This window comes from Protopterus annectens, chromosome 11.part0 (assembly GCF_019279795.1).
Source record: "Protopterus annectens isolate FY-2018-M chromosome 11.part0, PAN1.0, whole genome shotgun sequence".
Classification (NCBI taxonomy): Eukaryota; Metazoa; Chordata; order Ceratodontiformes; family Protopteridae; genus Protopterus; species Protopterus annectens.
Genome location: NC_056745.1, coordinates 674,136,707 through 674,158,351, shown reverse-complemented (window position 1 = coordinate 674,158,351; position 21,645 = coordinate 674,136,707). Strand labels below are relative to the sequence as shown.

Below are 21,645 nucleotides of genomic sequence, written 5' to 3'. Positions count from 1 at the left end.
TATTAATTTATGTATACAGGAGCATAGATAGCATTCATTGTGAGTGCTTGTATTGAAATGTTTTGTACAGAATGTGCTGAACTCTGCATAAACCACTGATTGTGAATAAATGGCATAACCACAGTACTGGAGTTCTGAAAAGAAGAGTTTTGGGAATTTTGGAGTGCATGATACAGATAGCAGTTCTTACTGGAAAGAGAGAGGTTGTGGGTGTTCTGTTTCATATAAACTGCAGTTTTTTACTAGCAGGAGAAAACACAGATTAAAAGGGTCATACATGGCTTGTGCAACATCGGTTTGTTTTTTCTCCTACTGCAGTTGTTAGGCCCTTAGATGTACATTATTGGCCTGCCTCTAAATCCACTTTGATTTAATTGTGTAACTGTATTAATGATGGTTAGAACTTTGTAGGTGTTAATAGGACAGAGATGTAAGCTTCATAGAATTACGACCCTAATAGTGTTTTCTTGAATGCCAGACTTTTATTTCTGCATTTTATTTACTTTCATAGTTTTTCACTCCATTCAGTCACACAGAAGATGGCAGCAAGATAACCAATGGAATATTATAACCACCTACATTTTAATATATATTCTAAGAGATATTCAAGTTTTAACCGATCACAATTATATGTTTACGTTTCTATAGAAGTAAATAGAATGTTCATTTTTTCTTTGTTTTTGAAATCTGTGTAAACAATATTTATTTCTAGTTTCTTTACATAAGCACAGCACCTATCTCCCGATTTGTACAAGTTTCACTCAATAAAGATTTGTTGTTTTGCTACTAAGAAGTAAAGCTATTGTTATTTGCAGCAAGATGATCCATTGCTCTGAAGTAGTTTACTTCATTTGCTCTTCAACCTGTTGGTTTTCGGATCTGCTTCGGATCCTTCACGGCCGCATTTTCCAGCTATGGCTCCGAGCTCCAAGCACATCCCCTTACCCATAATGCCTCCCGATCTATCTTCAGATCTCATTTGCCACTTTAGAGTACGCAGCGTGGTCACCGAGCTCCAGCATTTTCATTTTGGTCAGGTTGTATTTTGGTCTGTTTCTTAGCTATTTTTCTTCCTTTTTTTTTTCTCTCTCTTGAACCTGTCTTATCACCTCCCCGGGTTTCTTCTTAGCTAGTGAAAAAAAGTAAAAGTAGTAGGCCTCCTGGTGATTGATTAATGATCAACAGTATGGTTTCATGCCAGGAAAGAGCACTACAGATGCGATGTTTGCTCTGAGTGTGTTGATGGAGAAGTACAGAGAAGGTCAGAAGGAGTTGCTTTGTGTCTTTGTGGACGTAGAGAAAGCATATGACAGGGTGCCTAGAGAGGAGTTGTGCTATCGTATGAGGAAGTTGGGAGTGTCAGAGAAGTATGTAAGAGTGGTACAGGATATGTACAAGGGTAGTGTGACAGCTGTGAAGTCTGCGGTGGGAGTGACGGATGCGTTTAAGGTGGAGGTGGGATTACATCAAGGATCAGCTCTGAGCCCTTTCTTATTTGCAGTGGTGATGGACAGGTTGACAGACAAGATCAGACGGGAGTCCCTGTGGACTATGATGTTTGCAGATGACATTGTGATCTGAAGTGAGAGTAGGGAACAGGTGGAGGAGACCCTGGAGAGGTGGAGATATGCTCTAGAGAGAAGAGACATGAAGGTCAGCAGAACTAAGACAAAATATGTGTGTGTGAATGAGAGGGAGAGGAATGGTGAGGATGCAGGGAGTAGAGGTGGCGAAGGTGGATGAGCTTAAATACTTGAGATCAACAGTTCAGAGTAACCGTGAGTGTGGAAAAGAGTACAGGCAGGATGGAGTGGGTGGAGAAGAGTGTCAGGAGTAATTTGTGACAGACAAGTACCAGTAAGAGTGAAAGGGAAGGTCTACAAGAGGGTAGTGAGACCAGCTATGTTATATGAGTTGGAGACAGTGGCATTGACAAAAAGGCAGGAGGCAGAGCTGGACGTGGCAGAGTTAAAGATGTTAAGATTTGCACTGGGTGTGACAAGGGTGGACAGGATTAGGGACAAGTATATTAGGGGGTCAGCCCAAGTTGGAAGGTTTGGAGGCAAAGCCAGAGAGGCAAGATTACGTTGGTTTGGACATGTGCTGAGGAGGGATGCAGAGGATATTGGGAAAAAGATGCTAAGGATGAAGCTGCCAGGTAACAGGAAAAGAGGAAGGCCTAAGATAAGGTTTATGGATGTGGTGAGAGGGGGCATGCAGGTGGTTGGTGTGACAGAGTAAGATGCAGAGGACAGGAAGAAATGGAAACAGATGATCCGCTGTGGCGACCCCTAACGGGAGCAGCCGAAAGAAGTAGTAGTAGTAGTAGTAGGCCCCCTCTATCTTCTCTTTCTACCTTTTGCTTTCTGACTGTGTGTGGTGGATAGTGAACCGGCTGATGGGATGGCTGAGGCCCTGAAGCCTGGGTTAAAAAAATGCACAGTGTGGACTATAAGCTTTCACTGGCTGATGGCCACACTCTGTGCGTGGTTTGCTTGGGGGTTGCTCACCTCCAGTCCCCCTGTCCTGTTTGCACTGGGTTTAACCCCAGAGCACTTAAGGACAGGCGGGACAAATTGATCTTTAAGGGCTTGTTACCCTCTACTGCTGGGACCGTGATCCCTTCTTCCTCTGTGGGAAAAGCAGCTGCTGCTGCTTCTTCCTCCTCCCCGGCCTCTGGGACTCGCACTCCTGCCAAGAGGCCCGGGGAGGGGAATACATCTAAAGAGGACTGGTCTCGCACACCGATCCCCCAACCGCTTGTCGCAGACCAGTCCACCACTGAAGACAAAGTCGGTCTCTAGGCCTGCTTCCCCTCTGCTCAGATCCCCAAGGTTTTCACTAGAAAGGCTCACCCAGACTCTGCTACTATTTGCTGTGAGGAAAAGGTTAGTTTGCTTTTTATTTGTTGTAGTACTTTATTGCTTTTTCTATTTTGAATACTGTGATTTGTTTTATTTACCTTGTGTTTTACTTGTATTCTGCTTTTAACTGCATATTAAAACTTAAAAAGAGACCACAGCTTTGTCTCTTGTGAGTCAGGCAGAAATTAGTACAGGTCAATAGAACAGGTCAGTTAAGGTTAATCATCTGTGAACTAAGGGAGGTGGAGCTAGGGACTAAACCTTCTATTTAAGGGGTAAAATAAAACATTTCAGAGCTTTACTAGAAAAGCTCACCCAGACTCTGCTACACTTTGCTGTGAGGGAAAGGTTAGTTTGCTTTTTATTTGTTGTATTACTTTATTGCTTTTTCTATTTTGAATACTGTGATTTGTTTTATTTACCTTGTGTTTTACTTGTATTCTGCTTTTAACTGCGTATTAAAACTTGAAAAGAGAGCACAGCTATGTCTCTTGTGAGTCAGGCAGAATTTTTTTTCTCCACCCTCCCACCCAGTTACTGTAGTGTTCTTAAACACCAATGTCTTTCTAGTTTCCTTCCCTTTATGTTAATTTTACCATATATCTCATTTTCTCTCTATTTTACTGGCGTGTGTGAGTAAGCACAAAATTATCATTTTGTGAAATCACTCCCCTTCAACTATTTAAATGTATTGGTCATCCTACTGTATTCCATAATACCAGAATACGAAAGTGACCACCCCTTTCAATCTATCTTGCTGTTTTAAAAATAGTGACTCTCCACTAAAACTTAACTTTTTAGACAGGTAAAACTTGGGTTACCTACTTTCACATCTAACTCCTGTAGTGCACACTACAGTGTTTAGGTTGAACCATTTTTTTTTCATCTTGCCTTTAAGCATCCCTGTGACTAGCACTTACTTTAAAATCTGCTGGAAAGCACTAGGAAGTCTTAAACTGATACAAGTACTTAACTCTCCTTGTTAATAAGGAGAAATTAATTGTAGGCACTAAACAGCCTATAATTGCAAAGTACCTTGCTAAGGTAAGGGAAAACAGCTCTGTACTTTACAAAAAAAGCACCAAACCAAGCATGTCCAAGGGTCATATTCTGGTGATTTCTCCTGTCCACCTGGTGAATCTGGGCATACTGGGGCAATGCAGCAATTGCCTCATGTACACAGACAACCCTCTACTCCTACCACCCAACACTGCAATCTGCGAGAGATGCACTTACATAGCCAAACTGGAAGCAAAGCTCTCTCCACCCAAGATTGTTCTAGACAATCAAGAGGAGAAGGTTAACACCCGCACTACACCTCAAGCAACACATAGCCCTTCTAAACCCATATCACCAACACCCACACATAGCAACACTAAATGCACATATGTGGAGGCCCCTAACATTAACCTGCGCAAGCAACAAGGACCTCTGAAGCTGAAACGCAAACACCAATCACAACCAAAGTGTCACATAGGTCACAACACCAGTGTGCCACCCATCAACAGCCCCTAAGGCAAGACAACATACCCAACACTTCAGTCATAGGTGACTGTATAGTCAGGCACACTGATGTCCCACTCACCTGACTGAGCAAGGAGAAAATTACAGTCAGCTGCTTGTCAGGTGCCAGGATCCGCCACATAACGCATGCACTCAAGTCACTCCACAACAAGTACAAATATGGCTGTCATTCTCCATGTTGGAGTGAATGACTTGAGACGTACCTCCCTGGACTACATGAAAAGAGACATGGAAGAGCTCTCGGATCATGTGGCCCACGCAGGTATGACCCAAGCCCCGAGTAGCATCCTGCCTTTGCCCAGAATGATATCACAGTATAAGGACAAAATGAATGACTTCAACAATTGGCTAAGCTTCTGGTGTCATTCAAAGGGGATCCAGTATCTGTCTGCCTGGGATGACATGATCGGCAGACCACAGTGCTTTACCAGAGATGGTCTGCACCTGTCACCCCTGGGATTCAGGTTACTGGGTAAGGCTCTTGCACCCCTATAGTGCCTTTTTTAGGCAAAGTTCAAAGGACAAAACCACCACCGTAGCAGGTACAAGAATGCAAAATCTGAAGGTAATGCTACTCAGTGCTAGAAGTCTAAACCTCAAAATGCACTCTCTCAAGGCACTCCTAAAAATGGAGAACATCAATGTCTATGAAGTACCTGAGACCTGGTTCAAGGCTCCAGAGAGCACCCCTGCAATACCAGGCTACAACTCTTACCACACTTTTCGGCCACCAAACCAGGACTGAAACACTAAAGGTGGAGGAGTGTCCATATTCACCAAGGATATTCACACCACCAGGCTAGTTGCCCAACACAATGCGTCTGAAATTCTCCAGGTGCAACTAACAGTAGGTAAGACTGCAATCCAAATTGTAGCTTGCTACAGATCCCCCACCATGCCCCAGGAGTCTCCCTACACCTTTCTAAACATACTAGAAAATATTAAGATACGACCAAACACCCTAATACTGGGTGATTTCAACTACCCTGCCATTAACTGGGAAAACTACTCGTGTACCAACACCTTTGCCCAGTGGTTCTTGGAATTCATAAATTCCAACGCCCTGGATCAACTAATCCTTAGTCCCACCAGGGGCTCCAATATCCTAGACCTGGTCATTACCAACATGGGAAATCGATGCTCCACACCTATGGTCACCTCCTCGTTGGTCAGGTCTGACCATAAGCTAATCACCCTTGACATCCACATCCCACCTCCACCTCCCCAGTAAGGAAACCTCTGTAAAAAAACTTCTTCAAAGCCAACTTGATGTTACTCAAGTCGAAAATGACAAACTTCATGACACCCATGCAGACGGGAACTGAAAGTTCGACTGCTGAATCCTACACTAAGGCACTGTATGAGCACATCCACTCGTGCATGAATCATGCCATCCCCAATAGAACCAAGACGCTCTCCTCAAAAAAAAAAAAAGGAAGCCAATCTGGTGGTCCCTTGCCATAAACAAACTTTACAACAAAAGGAAGAAAACTGTTCCAGAAAAGAGGAAAATCCCAGGATGCAAAAAACTCCCCTACCAGCCTCAGTAAGAAGCTGAGATCCCTCATAAAATCCTCTAATGCTAGTTACAAAAATAAAATTGCCAAAGATTCCAAAGACAACCACAAGGCATTCTATAGCTATGTTCAAGAATCTAAATGGTAATGCTTAGATCTGCTCTGAGCTACAACAGAATGGCATTAAATATACTGATCCCAAGGATATTGCCAATATCCTGGCAGATTCAGTGCAAACTTCACTCCCTAAAGTGCCCATCTCAGTACCGAAAGATTGCCAAATTCTGGTAGTAATGGCCACACAGGTAAAAAACGCACTCTCCAAAGCTAAGAATACAGCATCAATGGGACCAGACGACATCCTAGGCTGTGTACTACATGAACTACAAAATGAAGTGGCACCTCACCTAAGTGTCATGTTTAATCATAGCCTCACCTCAGGCTTCGTGCCCACTGAGTGGCGCACAGCTACAGTTATCCCACTCCACAAGGGGGGATCCACCTTGGATCCCAGGAACTTCCACCCCATCAGTCTGACGAGCCTGATCTGCAAGGATATGGAACATATCATGGAATCTATAAACAAAGACATTGGGAACCTTCAAATACTGGACCCCACACAGTTTGGGTTTGTGAAGGGCCGATCTTGTCTCCTAAACCTGATTGACTTCTTCGAATCAGTCTCCAGAGCAGTGGACAAGGGTAAGGTGGTCCACACAGCCTATCTGGACCTCGCCAAGGCCTTCAACACCATCCCCCACTCTGGAATCATAGATAAACTTACTGAGCCGGACATTAATCCCTACATCACTCGATGGGTTGCCAACTGTTTTACTGACAGAACCCACACTGTAAAAGTAGCCGGTTCCAAATCCAGATCCAGACAAGTGGAGTACCTCAGAGTTCAGTCCTGGGACCGCTCTTGTTTGGCATCTACTCCTCTGAAGTTACAGGCCAACACTAAGGGACTCTGGCTAACAAAGTTTGCATATGACTGCAAACTGGGAGCCATTATTGAATCTCCGAATGATGTGGATATTCTACAAAAGAACCTTGCAGAAACAGATGCTTTGTACTAGAGCCATGGGCTCAAGCTCAATGCCAAGTAATGTATAGTTATCCCCTTTGGGGAAAAAAAAATATACCTGTGAATTACTACATAGGTGGCAGTACACTAATCACCGAAAGTGTGATAAGAGACTTAGGGACACAGGTGGCAGTGGTCTTACCTTCGATAACCACATCGCCACAACAGTCAGGAAATCCTTCTGTGTGGCATACCTCATCACTAAGGACTTTTCATCCAGAAAAAAGGAGGTCATTGTCCCACTATACTCATCCCTCATTAGACCCATTATAGAATACAGTGCTCCATTTGGTATTTACCTCTGAAGACATCTGTAACAACTGGAAAGGCTGCAGAAATATCTCACTGAAAGAATCACAGGCCTAAAGCAGATGCCCTGTGCTGACTGTCTAAAAAAAACACCTATACTCTGTTGCATATAGTCTCTGCTTAACATACAAGGCCATGTCAAACCCAGTGCTGTTGGACATGCTGCACTTAAAGAAATCCCAATCCCTCAGAGAGACGCTCTCCAGGGATCTAAACCTTGTCATCACAATGAACAAAACATACTGGAGGGATAGGTTCCTGACCCAGGGACTCCCCATACTCTGGAATAGACAGCCCATACATGTCAAGCAGAGTGCCTCTTTGGCTCTCTTAAAAAAGGAACATTGATGATTGGATGGGAGATGGGAACTTCACCCCCGGGGTTACATCAGTCGCCCTACTATACAGGGGTCCAGGGAAGTAAATACTGTGGGAAGAAATAGCCAGGGAATTGTTATGGCTAGGCTTGTATAGGCGCTAGGGCCGATAGCCTAGTACCAACCTATGAACCTGAGCCCGAGCTTCCAACTAGCCGGTCTCTGTCCCCCTCACGCCACCAGCACTCTCGTCCAGCTTCGGCGGCATCCTCCTGCTCCACCCAGAGCCTTTCAGAAGTGGAGATGGACAAGATGATGTGGAGGTTCATCCGCACTCAAATTCAGATGGGGGTCTTGCCTGGGCCATCTCCCACTGGAGCAGGCTCCTTTCTACCCATATTCCGTCCTGTTACACCTTCTCTGATCCGACATTTGGCTTCAGAGTCATTGGATCCGAGGACGTTCGGAGTCAAGGGGTAGGCGCCAATGGTACCCTGTACCTCTGTGCCGGAAGTTGCCTTGAGTGTGTCAGATCCGACCAGTTCGGATCCGAGCTCTTGGAGCCAGAGCCTCGGGGTCGGGTCTGAGGGAGTGTTCTCTGCTCAGAGTGTGTTGGAGAGGAGCATACTTCTCGGCATAGCTCCGACTCCTCTGTGAGGTCAAGGGGGGAGCAGCTTCTGCTTTTTCTGTGCAGGAGGCCCGTTCCCCCTCTGCGTTCAACATGGTGGAGAGGGTTCTCACAGGGTTGAGGCCCCAGACTATCTCGGCCTCAAAATCCATTCAGACCCCCCCCCCCCCCAGCATTGAGTGTGGTTCCAACCATTTTGCTGTCTCAGGGGCAGCCTGTAGCCATAGTACCCCAGGCAGTTCCACTTTTGGAACAACCCATTTACAAGGCCTCCTCAGACAGTCCCCATGAGGCTCCTCGCAAGCATACGTGCAAGAGGAGGCACTTGGACTCTTCCCCCAGAGCCCCTCATGGACGACGACAGACCTGGATGAAGGGGAAGGTTCCCTAAGGTCACTCCCCGAGGATGTCTCCTTTGGAGACATGATCATCCTTCACAAAAGGGGGGTCCACCTCAAAACCGACCTCCGAGTCTGTGTTTCTGGAGGCATTCAGCTCAGGCCTATCTACCTCTTGGGTGTCCCCTCCGGCCAGTCCACCTTAGAGCCAATACCAAAGTGAAGGGGATTTGACAGACACTGCCCTAGAAGCAGAGGGGGTCCTAAGAACTTCGGGTCCCGAGAATCTTTCTCATTCAATCCTGAGCAGCAGCCCTGAGGGGTTGCCCAGCTGTATCTCTGGAGACAGTTGGGGGCCGTTTGTTGCTATACCCACTAGCTTGGGAGTCCATTACAACAGATCAATGGGTGTTGTGAACTATATCCAGAACCTCCCCCATCCAACAAAGCCCTCCCGGACGTTCCACCCACACAGCGAGAGGAGGCAGCAGTGCAAATAGAATCACTATAAGGAAAAGTGAGTCATCCAACCAGTCCCCGGGTCTATATTAGAAACCCGAAAAGTCTAAATCCCGAATGTATGTACACCGACACATAAAGGTCGATGTACATACAAAGCAAAACACGTAAACGGTGAAAATCAAAATGGCGAACGTGTTTCGTAATCAAACCGCATCAAACAGGTAAGCAAAATAAAAAATAAACATTAGTTTAATACACTTTTGCAGGGGGGCAAGCCCCCCAGCAGCAGCCATGTGGGGGGCTTCACACCCCCTACTTTAAATATACCTACTCTGAGACAGCATGTATTATGACAATATAGTATATTGTTCCCGTTACCTTGATGACATCTACATTTTATGGAACGGGGATAATTGTACTTTTACCAACTTTGTTAAACATCTTAATGATAGCAGCAACTATTTAAAATTTACCTCGGAATGTAGCAACACTAGAGTGGCTTACTTAGACACATTAATAACATACGATGGGACTAAATTTAAATCAAGGATACATAGGAAGGCTACTTTCACCAACTCCTATTTAGAATATAGTAGCAATCACCCAAAACAACTCAAACATAATATTTACAAAGGACAACTTGTACGTGCACTTAGAATGACTTCTGAATATTTGGACATGATCGATGAGGTCAAATTCATTACTAGTTTGTTTCGGGAAAGAGGGTATGAAGAGAAAATGATGCAGGATATTAGCAAATATGTTATAGGAGAGTGGGGAAACAAATACATTCCATTACTTGGGCTTAATAGTACTGTCACAATGGATTTTACTAATGAGCAGAATATGACAGATACAAAGCCTACTAAGAAATTTAACAGAGCTTGTATTATTGAATATGGTCCGCATTCCCATGCAGTGAAACATATAATGGATAAGAACTGGGATCTATATTTTACTGACCATGATATTACCAATATTCTTGGAAACAAACCCAGTTATATATTCAAAATGGGTAGAAACTTGAAATGTCTTTTAGAAAGTGGATCTAAGACGAAACAAGGTATTGATTCTTACACTAAGAAGTGTGGTGCATGTCACCAATGTAGGGATATCCTGAAAGAGAGAAATATTATTTTAGATAATATTAATAAGACCAATGTTAGATTCAAGAATGGAAACTGTAGAACTAGTATGCTTATTTATTTGGCAAAATGTATGTGCTGCCCTGCGTACTACATTGGGAGAACACAAAGACAGTTTAAAAAAAGAATTTATGCCCATGGATACAGCATTAAAACAAAAGACACTAAGAACGCCTTGTATAGGCACATTAATAAAAAAGGTGCAGAACATCATTTTAAGTTTGCTATTCTAGATATCATTAAAGTGGATCCTAGGGGTGGTAACATAAAGAATTTGTTGGCTTATAAAGAATACTGGTGGCAGGTGTATACTGATGCTATGACCCCACCAGGTATTAATGACTATAAGACTGGTTTAACTGATATAATGTTGAATAGCTGACTATGTCAACATATTTATGTTGTTATTTTAATATCTATATTAGACATTCATTTTAATCATGTAATTCATATTTTAATAGGTTTGTATAACCTGTGCCTCATTTAATTCCTATTTTAATAGGTTTGTATAACCTGTGCCTCTGTATATTTAGTCAATATGCAGCTATAGCTTTAAGAGATGTGATTTTTGGCGCCATTTTAAACATTTAAAATGTTGCATCTGAATTTAATTTTTGTTCTGATGAAGCTCGTGTATTACGAGTGAAAGCGCTCAACTCTATTGTTGTTGTTTTAAATTAAACATTATATGTGGATTACTACGTTGCTGTAGCTGACTTCCTTTGCTGTTCTGCTGGCGTGTGGTTTACTAGCGTTTTGCCTGCTGTGCTGGATTTTTGGTTAAGTCAACCCTGGAAGCAGCTCACAAATCTTCTACCTAGAAAGTGTATCATTTTCAATGGAAACATTCTTCTATATGGGCCACTCAGCGGTCCTTGGATCCTATTCCGGCACCTCTATCTGCAGTTGTAGATTTTCTGGCTAGCATTTTTCAACAGGGCGCCAATTGTTCTACGGTCAAGGTTCAGCTGGCAGCCATATCTAATTTTCACTGGGGGATTAATATGTCTTCGTTGGCTTCCTCTAAACTGGGCAAGACCTTTCTTAAAGGTGCTTTTCTTCTTGGACCACCTGTAAAGGATCCTATCCCTCCGCGGGACCTTACCCTGTTGTTGCAGGCGCTAGTTTCTTCCCCTTTTTAGCCTGCGGCTTCAGTAGATTTGAAATTTTTGACATGGAAAACTGCCTTCCTGGTCGCCATTACCTCCAACAAAGAGTGTCGGAGCTTCAGGCTCTTTCAGTCAAAGTGCCCTACATGATTTTCCATAAAGATAGGGTGTCACTTTAAACTAGCCCTTTTTCCTGCCCAAGGTAGCTTCGGAAGCCAATATTAACCAGACTGTAAACTTGCCAAATTTTTTCCTAACTACCAAAACAAGGGGGAATATAAATTGCATTTACTCGATGTACATATATAATTGAGGTTTTATCGCACGTCTGATCAACTTTTTATGTCTTATGCCAAGTCCTTATTTGGTAAACAAGTCTCAAAAGTGACCATTGCTTGTTGGATTTCACAATGCATTGGCCGAGCTTACTTAGAGAGGATTTTGCCTTTACCAGGAAAAGTGAAGGCTCATTCGACCCGATATATGGCTACATCAGTGGCCTTTTGGTCTAGAGTATCTTTGGATGACATTTGTTCAGCTGCCACTTGGGCTTCATCTCACACTTTTATCTCGCATTACAAATTAGACATTGTCTCTAAGAGTACAGCATCCTTTGGCTCTGCGGTCCTCCAGAGCATCCTTCCATGAGGGCCACCTAAGAACTAGGTAGCTGGGGACTCTGTCCCACAGGTTGCAGAGCAAATGAAGTAAACTACTTCAGATAAAGAAGTTATGTACTCACCGTAAAAATCAATCTGAGTAGTTCTTCATTTATCTTCAACCGTCCCTCCCTCCTTCCCCCTGACCTTATCTTCAGGGTATGATATATTTTTTAGATTGTTACTGTTGGAATCCTTGCCTTTGCCTAGGCTAAGGTTGGGTCTGTTGGTTATTCTGGTAGATAAGGTGTTTGATCGGGTGTCTGTTCCCATTAGGCAGCAAACTCAACCTGAAGGGAGACAGGGAGGCTTTATGGGTAAGGGGAGGTGCTTGGAGCTCGGAGCTATAGCTGGAGAATGCGGCCATGTCGGATCCGAAGTGTATTGAAGGACCCACAAGTTGAAGACAAATGAAGTAGAACTACTCAGATGGAACATTATGGTGAGTACATAACTTATTTTTTTTATATAAAGAACGTGAAGCTATTTTTATTCGCAAAAGTGAAGAAATTTTGATGGCAACAAGATTTTTTTTTTTACTACTGTGGCGTTTAATTTACAAATATTTATTACTACTATTGCTTAGTGTTTTAGCTTAGCTCATATAGCTCAAAAGACTATTCTTTCATATTTTTCTACTTACCAAAGGTGGTCCTGGCATTGATGCCAACTGTCTTTTGTCCTCTAGTTTGTCTTTGATCTTTCTGCATCATGGTCCAAAGTCTGAACCTTTAGCAGACACCTCTGAAAACTGAGACAAACCAGCATCCCTCTTCAAGACTCCTTTGCTTTTCCTCCTACACTAATGCTTAGTCCTTTAGGGCCTTGTGTACCAGTGGGTGACCTTTGTGTTAGCACCTAAAGATGTAGTTTACAGTTGAGATCTGTCATGACCAGTCATGAACTGACTTCATTTCATTTTCTTATTTGTCCTGGCACTAGATTCCATCTGTCCATACTACATGGTGAGTATCACAGTGAAAACACTCAGGCATAGAGGACTTCACACCATCCTTTAGTTTTGTATTCCTTATGAACCTATTGGAATTCCCATTGCAGTCCATGCAACTGTGTGAAGTAGGCCTTGCTGTCTCAGATTTTCTTAGGGTCACTGTGCCATTAAAACTTATATTTACAGATTCTCTCTACGGCAACAGTGAACCTCTATTCCCATGTTATTCTAGTCATGTTAACCTGACAGGCCAACATCCTGCAGTTCACACAAATTAACAAGATAGTTAAAAGTTGTGTTCGAGGAATACATCAGCTAGCTAAGGGGTAACTCTTGTAAAAAGGCGTAATTGTACCCTTATCCCTCCACTTGTCTTTCCAGGCAGCTCAGTCATATAACTTTACAATAAGGTTATTTTCAAGAGGATGCTGCATTGGCCAGAGGTCATAGATTTAGCTTAGATAGCTAAAAACTGAAAGATCCACTTAAACTGTACCTTTTGGAATTAATTGAAATGCCATAAATATGTAACCTGAACTCTTAACCTTACATCCTTCATGAAAACTTTTCAGGACGTTGCAGGATAGTGCTTAGAAATTCAAAAAATATAGGTGATGGAAGCAGTAGATATGGCACAAAATGCTTTTATTGTAGTTAATAGTGTAAAGCAGGTTCATAGATAATTTGTGTGTGTGTGTACACACGCACACACACACACATATATATATATATATATATATATATATATCTTTTTTTAGTTGAGATTTATATTGGAAGTATAGAAGTTGGGGTTGATCTGTGTCACAAAACTATGAATATGGCTGGGAGATGCTAGTTGAACTGTTCAGTTGTTGAAGAATGGTTGTGAAACAGCATTCTGAATGAAGAGAAATGGTTTGATATGGCAAGCTGAAGAGAACGGTGATATTTAGATGTATAGGAGCAAATGCATTGATTTTATAGGTGAAGTCCGTGTTTTAAATGAGTTTGCATTCTGAATTCATTTTATTGGTAGTGGGATGTGCTTCCATAGTTTAGCTACACTGTCTGAGTATAGAGTCATTTGCAGTATTAGATGATTTGGTTGTAGTGATTATTAATTTTTCTGTAGAGAGTAAAAATCTGTTTGGGGAGTAATATTGTGTTATGTTAATGGCTGGTAAATGCTCTGCTTATAGAGAAGTCTGTGTATTGTAGTTTGCTGAGAGACATCCAGGTGATGTGATGGTTCTAAACAGTTTAATTCTCTTAAAACCTAGGCAGTGGTGTGTTCAATTGTTATAGTTCACTGCAAATTTATTTGATTATAACTTTGCTCAAGTTTAAACAGTTATAATTTTTTTTTTTTAGTCCCCTGGGATACTACCACTTCCTTTCCCTGACCCCCTTGCTTGTGTCGACTATGTCCGAGGGCAACTCCCTTCTGTAGACTACACCTCCCCTTAGTGTACATCATCAGTGCTCATCCTCCCACCCAAGGGTGAAACCACTGTGTTGCTTGAGCCTCTAACTGAACCTGGGTAGCCTGAGCCATAGTTAGGGCTTTATCCCTCTAAGCCACCAGAGCAGCAGTAAGTTTGAACAGTTGTGAGACTTGATTGCGGCAGCATAGATGAGAGCAGAGATGTCAGTAAGAAAATAGAGGCTATACATCATCTGACTATGTCACTAAGGTAGGTTTTTACTCTGTGTAATGCAAGTAGTTTTTCATGAGTTTTTTAATCGCGTGATATTTGGCTTGTTGATCTAGGGTATGATTCTCACTTTGGGTATGACAGGTCCTCTGTTCAAATCCTGGGCAAGCCAAGGATTTTAGGTGCTGGAATTTGTATAATGGTCAAGGTGTTTACTTTACAGAAACAAAATACAGGGTTTGAGTTTCACCTTTCAAGGGAATTGGCTAGGTTTAACATAGCCTGCAAGGGCAGCTAGCCTAATACTCATCACCACAGGCAGTGGATAACATGCCTGCCTCTGGATAAGAAGACGGCTGTAGGTTTAACTCATTGACTCAGTTAACACTTTTTGGGGTTGGGTATTAGCATAAACGTTTATCTAACAGATGCAAAGTACAGGGTTTGATTCTCATTATTTAGGGAAATTGGCTAGACTTCAAATGGCCCACAAGGGCAGCTAGCATAGTATTTGCTTATGAACCTATATGTTGGTCATATTTCAACTGGTCGTCTGTGATGACACTCATTAATTTTGTGTGATTTACTTGTTCTGTCATGGTGTTGGCTGAGACTAGTGAATATTGTTCTGACAGAGATGCATTTTGTGGTAAAGAACAGTAATTTTTTTTTTTTTTTTCATGTTTAGTAATAGTTATGAATTATATAGTCATGTTTCACTGGTATAAACCTTGGCTCCAGATGATTCACTGTTGAAGTGACACCCCGACCCCATGTGCAAAATGGGAAAAAAAGGAGTTAAGGATGGATGGATGTTTCAGTTGATAAAGGAGGATTGTTGTGCAAGGTCTTGGAGTTTGACAATTTTGGCAGAGTAGATTAAGGATGAGCCAATATATTGAAATAGGGTAGCATTTTTTTGTAGCAGTGTAGTGCTGAAAAGTGTATTGCCTAGTATGGAACCCTGTGGGGGACAGTAGCCACTGCTTTGGGGTCTGTTTGAGAAGTAGCTGTGGAACCATTGCAGTGAACAGTTGGTGAGCCTTAAGGTTGAGAGTTTTTGTAAGAGTTTTTGCTAAGACAGTATCAAAAGCATTTAAGTCTGGGAAGATGGTGGAGACTAAGCTACTAATATTTCTACAGGTATGGTCAGTGTTAACAAAATTCAACAAAGCAGTAGTTTTGATGTGATAACAGACATAAGCTGTGTTGGGTTGAAGAAAAAAGCTGATTGTCTATTAGATAGTTGAGAAGTTGTTTATAAATACATTTTGTAATATTTCTGATAGGGAGATAAAATGGCAATTTACCTATAATTTGAAAGATCTGTATTGAGGTCACCCTTGTGCAGTAGAATAATGAATGATTTTTTCCACAAAGAGGGAACTTTATTTTCAGAAATGGATCAATTTATCAAAATTGAAACTAGTTATGCAATAGACTCAACTATGATTTTATAATATTTGTTGGGGTGGTTGTAGTAGGCTTTGATTTTTGAGGCATTTTTTGATGGTATCTGTGTGAACTGGTTGGGAGAAGAATGTTGAAAAAGGTTTTTTGGTTGACTGGGGACATTTGAGTTTGCTTAGTCACCTGGTTGGTTAATGACTGTACTTCCTGTATAAAGTGTATTGTTTGAAGGGGTGACATAATGGCTAAAAGTGGTTACCTCTCAGACGAAAGGTGCAGGGTTTGATTTTCACCTTTGAGAGAAATTGGCAAAGCTTAAATAGGCCCACAAGGGCCAGCTAGCATAGTACTTAACCTATAAAGCAATTAAGTAGGTATTGAATTGGTTGACTAAATTATCATTTTGTTTCAGTGATTGTAAGCAAGTAAGCTTTGTCATTTAGCCCTACACAAATGCAGTCTAAACAAAATTGCATGCATCAGGCTCGAATTGAGAAGACCTACAGTAACGCATACAACGGACACATTTATTTCACATTAGGTTATTCTATCTACATATTACTCCAGTTTACCTTATCTGTAATTTTCAGCTGCTGTATGATTTCTTATTGCACAAGTTCCCATTGCACTATGTGATTATTTCTTACATGAGTAAGAGGATGTAGTTAGTATAGTAATGCGCATTCATTTCCATCTGTATATTGCTAAAGTTTAGAATCCAAACTCTTATTTATTTGCACCAAAATATTTGGCTGTCCCATATCTTGTCAGTGTCTGGCTTCCCTGAGATTATTGCCAGAGTTCGAGTCTCACTGCTTGAGGGAAGAAGCTGCTTCTCAAACTGGACAATTTACAACGCACGCTGAGGTATCTTCTGCCAGACATCAGGCATGTGAACAGTTTATAAGCAGGGTGTGTAGGATCTCTGATTATTTTTGTAGCACTGTTGTGATATTGTGATGTGTATAACTCTTGTAGTGCTCAAAGTTTGGAGCATGTTACCTTCTCTGCCACTTTCACTATCGTACATAGTGTTTTTTGGTCTGCAGCTGAGCAGCTGCTGTACCAGACTGAAAAGTTGCATGTTAGGATACATGTTCATCGTGTTTCACTGTTGCAGTCATTACTCTTGGGTTATGCTGCTGGCAGGCTACCCGCAGTCGGCCTGAATTCCAAAGTCCTGGTCTGGCGTCGGTTGCTGTCGCCTCTTCCCTGACATTAGTGCGCCAGGGGTATAAAAGATGCAGCCGACGTTGTTTTTTTCAGTCTTTCTTGCCGAGCGGTGCCCGAAACAGAAGCAGTTTGCAAGTGCTGGTCAGCCGACTCCTGAGATTTTCGTGTTCGAATTTCAGATCCGAAGTCTTCATTTAAAGCTAAGTACCCCGTTGGGGAAACTTATTTCTTGCTCCAGACTGATGTCAGAAAAAGTTAATAATTGTATTTCTTGTGGGAAGCAAATACCACATAACAACTTAATTCTTATTGTATTCATTGCCTAGGCCCTGATCACGACATTTCTAATTGCAGGTTTTGTGCTAGATTTAACCAACTCACTATTAAGCGTCGGTATGATTTTGCATTTCATTACTTTGGCCGAAGATTTAATTACACGTTGTTGTCGGATAGCCATCCGACTACCGCAATTCACAAGAAACGCAAGGAAAAGGACAGGCATCCGAGGTCCAAAACTGATGAGGCTTCTTCTAAGCCAGTCGCCGGTTCTCAGTGAGGCGATTTCGCAGCCCCTGACGCCCGCTACCTCAGAGCCGCAGGCCGCTTCTGACTCCCACATGGAGCAGACTAGGCCTCTGGAAACTCAAGGTATTGGACACTTGGAAAATATTCCCTCAGATGGGTCCGGCGCCGCTGAGCAGGCATCTGCTTCTGAGGGTGTTTTCAGGCCTACACAGTTGTATATAAAACCGACTACAGCTTCAAAGGCAAAGACTAAAGCACCACTAAAGACGAAGAAACAAGTACAGCAAGCCCATGGACAGGCCTCCATGCCTAAGAAACAGATGCTCAAAATGGCCGAAGACCTAATTACTTTGATCAGGGGTTCCCATCCCTTTCCTGATAAGAGGCCTAGTCAAGAGACAGAATATGAATCTTCAGATCAGATTTCCATTTCCTCTGACTCCTCTTCTGAACAGGAATACTCTCTTCCTCCCTATGAGGAATTTAATGCTGAGGAATCTATCCCTTCAGCCTCCCCTCCTGAGGATTATTCTTTTGGGGAAACCCTGCATACCATGAGGGAGTACTTCCACTTGGAGAGCCAAGATTACTCAGAATCTAAGAAAAGGCTCAGAGACTTTCTTTTACTACCTCAGCACAGGCCTCTTGCTATCCCTCCTGTTTTAGACATTGTAGATGATGTATTTTCAGAGTCCGGCCTGTCTCCTGACTCTCTACCCCTTGCACCTGTTAACCCAGACAGATACAACAGGGTTCCAGATTCACATAAATTTCTTTATAAAAACCCTGCTGCTGTCCCAGAAACTATTTCTCAGGGTCCCAAAGGGGTCAAGGCTTCCACTGCAAAAAACCCTATCCCCTCTGATAGGGATTCAAGGGCACTGGACAGATGGGGGAAAAAGGTTTACACTTCTGCTACGTTGGCTGTGAGGGCTTTAAATTGTCAATTTCATTTGCTTAAATATCAGCAATACTTAATGTCACTGCTTAAACAGAAAATGTTAACAAATTCTGAATGTGCAGAAAACAAGGAAATGCAGGACTTATGAACAAGTGGGAAAGCATACTTTGCAATGTAGTTTTGATTCTCTGGAGTCCTCTTGCAGGGCAGCTGTTATGGGTTCTGTCATTAGGCGGCATGCTTGGTTAAAGGAACAGAATCTGCCTGATCATGTTAAAGAAAAATTATTAGATGCTCCATTACAGCATGATACTTTGGTGTAAAAGCAGAAGAAGTGTTGAAGAAATGGAGGACAAATCGAAATCTATGCAGACAGTTAAGGATTTCTTACAGGTGCAGCCACCCAGATTTAGCAGGAAGTGGCCTACAAAGAATTGGTCCTTTCCAGTGTCAGACAGGCCACAAAGAGACAGATCCAGACGCCCCAGAGGCAGATCCCAGCCCCAAGGATCATACAGGCCTAAACAATGGGGGTGCTTCTACCTCCAAAAGCGAAGAAGACAAATCACAGCCATACAGGAAACAGTCCCAATGACTTTCCTCTGCCAGCACCAAGCATTTATCTTTTGGCAGCCCCCTTAGGGGGAAAACTAGCACTTTTTTCACAAAATTGGCACATGATCACACAGGACAAATGGGTCTTGAACATAGTGTCTCAGGGCTACAGGTTCCACTTTCACACCCTGCCAAGGGCAAAAGGTATGCCAGACCTGCCACACAATCAATGGGCAGAGGCACAAAAGCAAGTTTCATCCCTCATGGACATGAGGGCCATTCAGCAAGTACCACAGCAAGAGCAGGGACAAGGATTTTACTCGAGATTTTTCTTGGTACCCAGAAAGGACAAAGCCTGGAGACCAGTACTGGACCTGTCTATTTTAAACACATTTCTGGACATTCCAAAATTCAAAATGTTGACTCTGCAGCAGCTTCTGCCCATGCTGGGCAAGAAGGCTTGGCTTGTAACTTTGGACCTAAAAGAGGCATACCTGCATGTCCCAATCAGACAGTCTTGCAGAAGATACCTCAGATTCATAGCTGGCTCAATGCACTGCCCTTTGGCTTATCTACTGCGCCCAGGGTCTTCACAAAATTCCTGGCACCAGTAATTACATTTTGCAGACAAAGAGAATTCAAATATATCCTTACTTGGACGACTGCCTTATTCAAGCAGAGAACAAGGACATTCTACTAAAGCATCTGGCATTTGTAAAAAGTTTACTAATTTGCCTAGGGTACACAGTAAACGAAAAGAAATCAAAACTAGTGCCATCTCAAGAGATAATATTCCTGGGTGCAAGCTTAAATACACCTGCCCAGATGGCTTATCTCACGCCAGATAAACAAAGGCAACTGACAACTTCAAAATGTTGGCAACAAAGACCCAGTTATCTGCAAGAAAAATCCTGCAGGCTTTGGGCTTCATGGCATCCTGCATTCTGCTAATTCCATATGCCAGACTGCATATGAGGAAATTACAGTGGTATCTAAAAAGTGTTTGGACTCAACATTGCCACAGCCTGGAAACGTCAATTACCCTCATTCCTTGCCTGCAACAGGGGTTTCGATGGTGGGCACAGGCTTGTCGCCACAACAAGGGACAGACATTCACTTTACCCACAACCAGGCAGACTCTAACAACGGATGCATCAGATTATGCCTGGGGAGCCCACATGGCAGGAAAATGTATACAGGGCACACGGCCCGCAAGCCAGATGCATCTTCATATCAATCAAAAAGAGATGCTAGCTGTTCAGAATGCCCTGACAGCTTTCAAGGATCTACTTCATCCAGGACAACTACTGATAAAGACCAACAATACTACAGTCATGTGGTACATAAACAAGTAGGGAGGCACTCATTCCTACCCCCTCTGCAGACAAACCATGACTTTGAGGGACACAGCATTGACTTATCAAGTTCACCTGCAAGCACAATTCCTGCCTGGAAAGATAAATACTCTGGCAGACGAACTAAGCAGAAACCTCATGGATCCCCATGAGTAGAAACTGGATCCACAAGTCTTCAGCATGATAACGAGGAAATGGGGATGCCCAGACATAGATCTATTTGCCTCCCCTCACAACTGCCAACTACAGAGATTCTGCACAAGGACTTATCACAAGCAAGCATGGAAAGTGGATGCCTTATACTACAGCTGGAAAAACCTAGCAGTATATGCCTTTCCTCCACTGCCTCTCCTCCCCAAGGTACTCCTAAAGGTCAGACAAGAGAAGCCAAAAATGATACTGATTGCCCCAAACTGGCCACGCCAACACTGGTACCCAATCCTAAAGAACTTGTCTCGGGGTCCAGCCTGGACATTGCCTCAAATTTCTCACTTACTGACCCAACAAAACAATCAGATCCTGCACAGCCAACTCAGGACCTTAAATCTGGCAGCATGGCGGATAAGGTAGCCATTCAGAACACTCCTTTCTCCAAAGCTGTGATGGATGTTATTTTGGAGGCCAGGAGGCCCAGTACCAGAATATCTTATGCAGAAAAATGGAAAAGATTCTGTGCTTGGAACCAGGTACAAGGAATTGACAAGTTTGTACCAAATATTCCTCAGATTTTACAGTACTTAACTGAGATACTGGACAAAGGCCTATCCTTCTCATCAATTAAGATCCATGCCTCTGCCATTTCAGCCCATTACAATACGGAACCACCTATCTTTTCTCATCCTTTAATAAGGCAGTACCTCAGAGGGGCCAAAAACATAAGACTTCCAAGGAGAGCACCAATACCTGCATGGAATCTCAATTACGTCGTGGAAAAACTCACACTGCCTACTTTTGAGCCAGCCTCAACAGCTGATATAAAATTCTTATACTGGAAAACAGCTCTGCTCCTAGCAATAACCTCTGCAAGACGAGTCTCGGAGTTGCAGACACTCATGGCTGTGGAACCTTTTATCATTTTTCCATCCAGACAGGGTTTCTCTGAGGACAAACCCGACATTTATGCCTAAAGTGGTGTCCAGTGTGGCCCTTAACCAAACCATTCACTTACCTACCTTTTATCC

At 42.8% G+C, this 21,645-nt stretch overlaps 1 protein-coding gene across 1 annotated transcript in view; it reads left to right on the top strand.

Annotated features, from left to right (window-relative positions):
* LRP6 (LDL receptor related protein 6) overlaps nucleotides 1–21,645 on the top strand; it is a 2,645,333-nt gene that overhangs the window by 2,570,828 nt on the left and 52,860 nt on the right. The gene's annotated exons all lie outside the window — the stretch shown is intronic.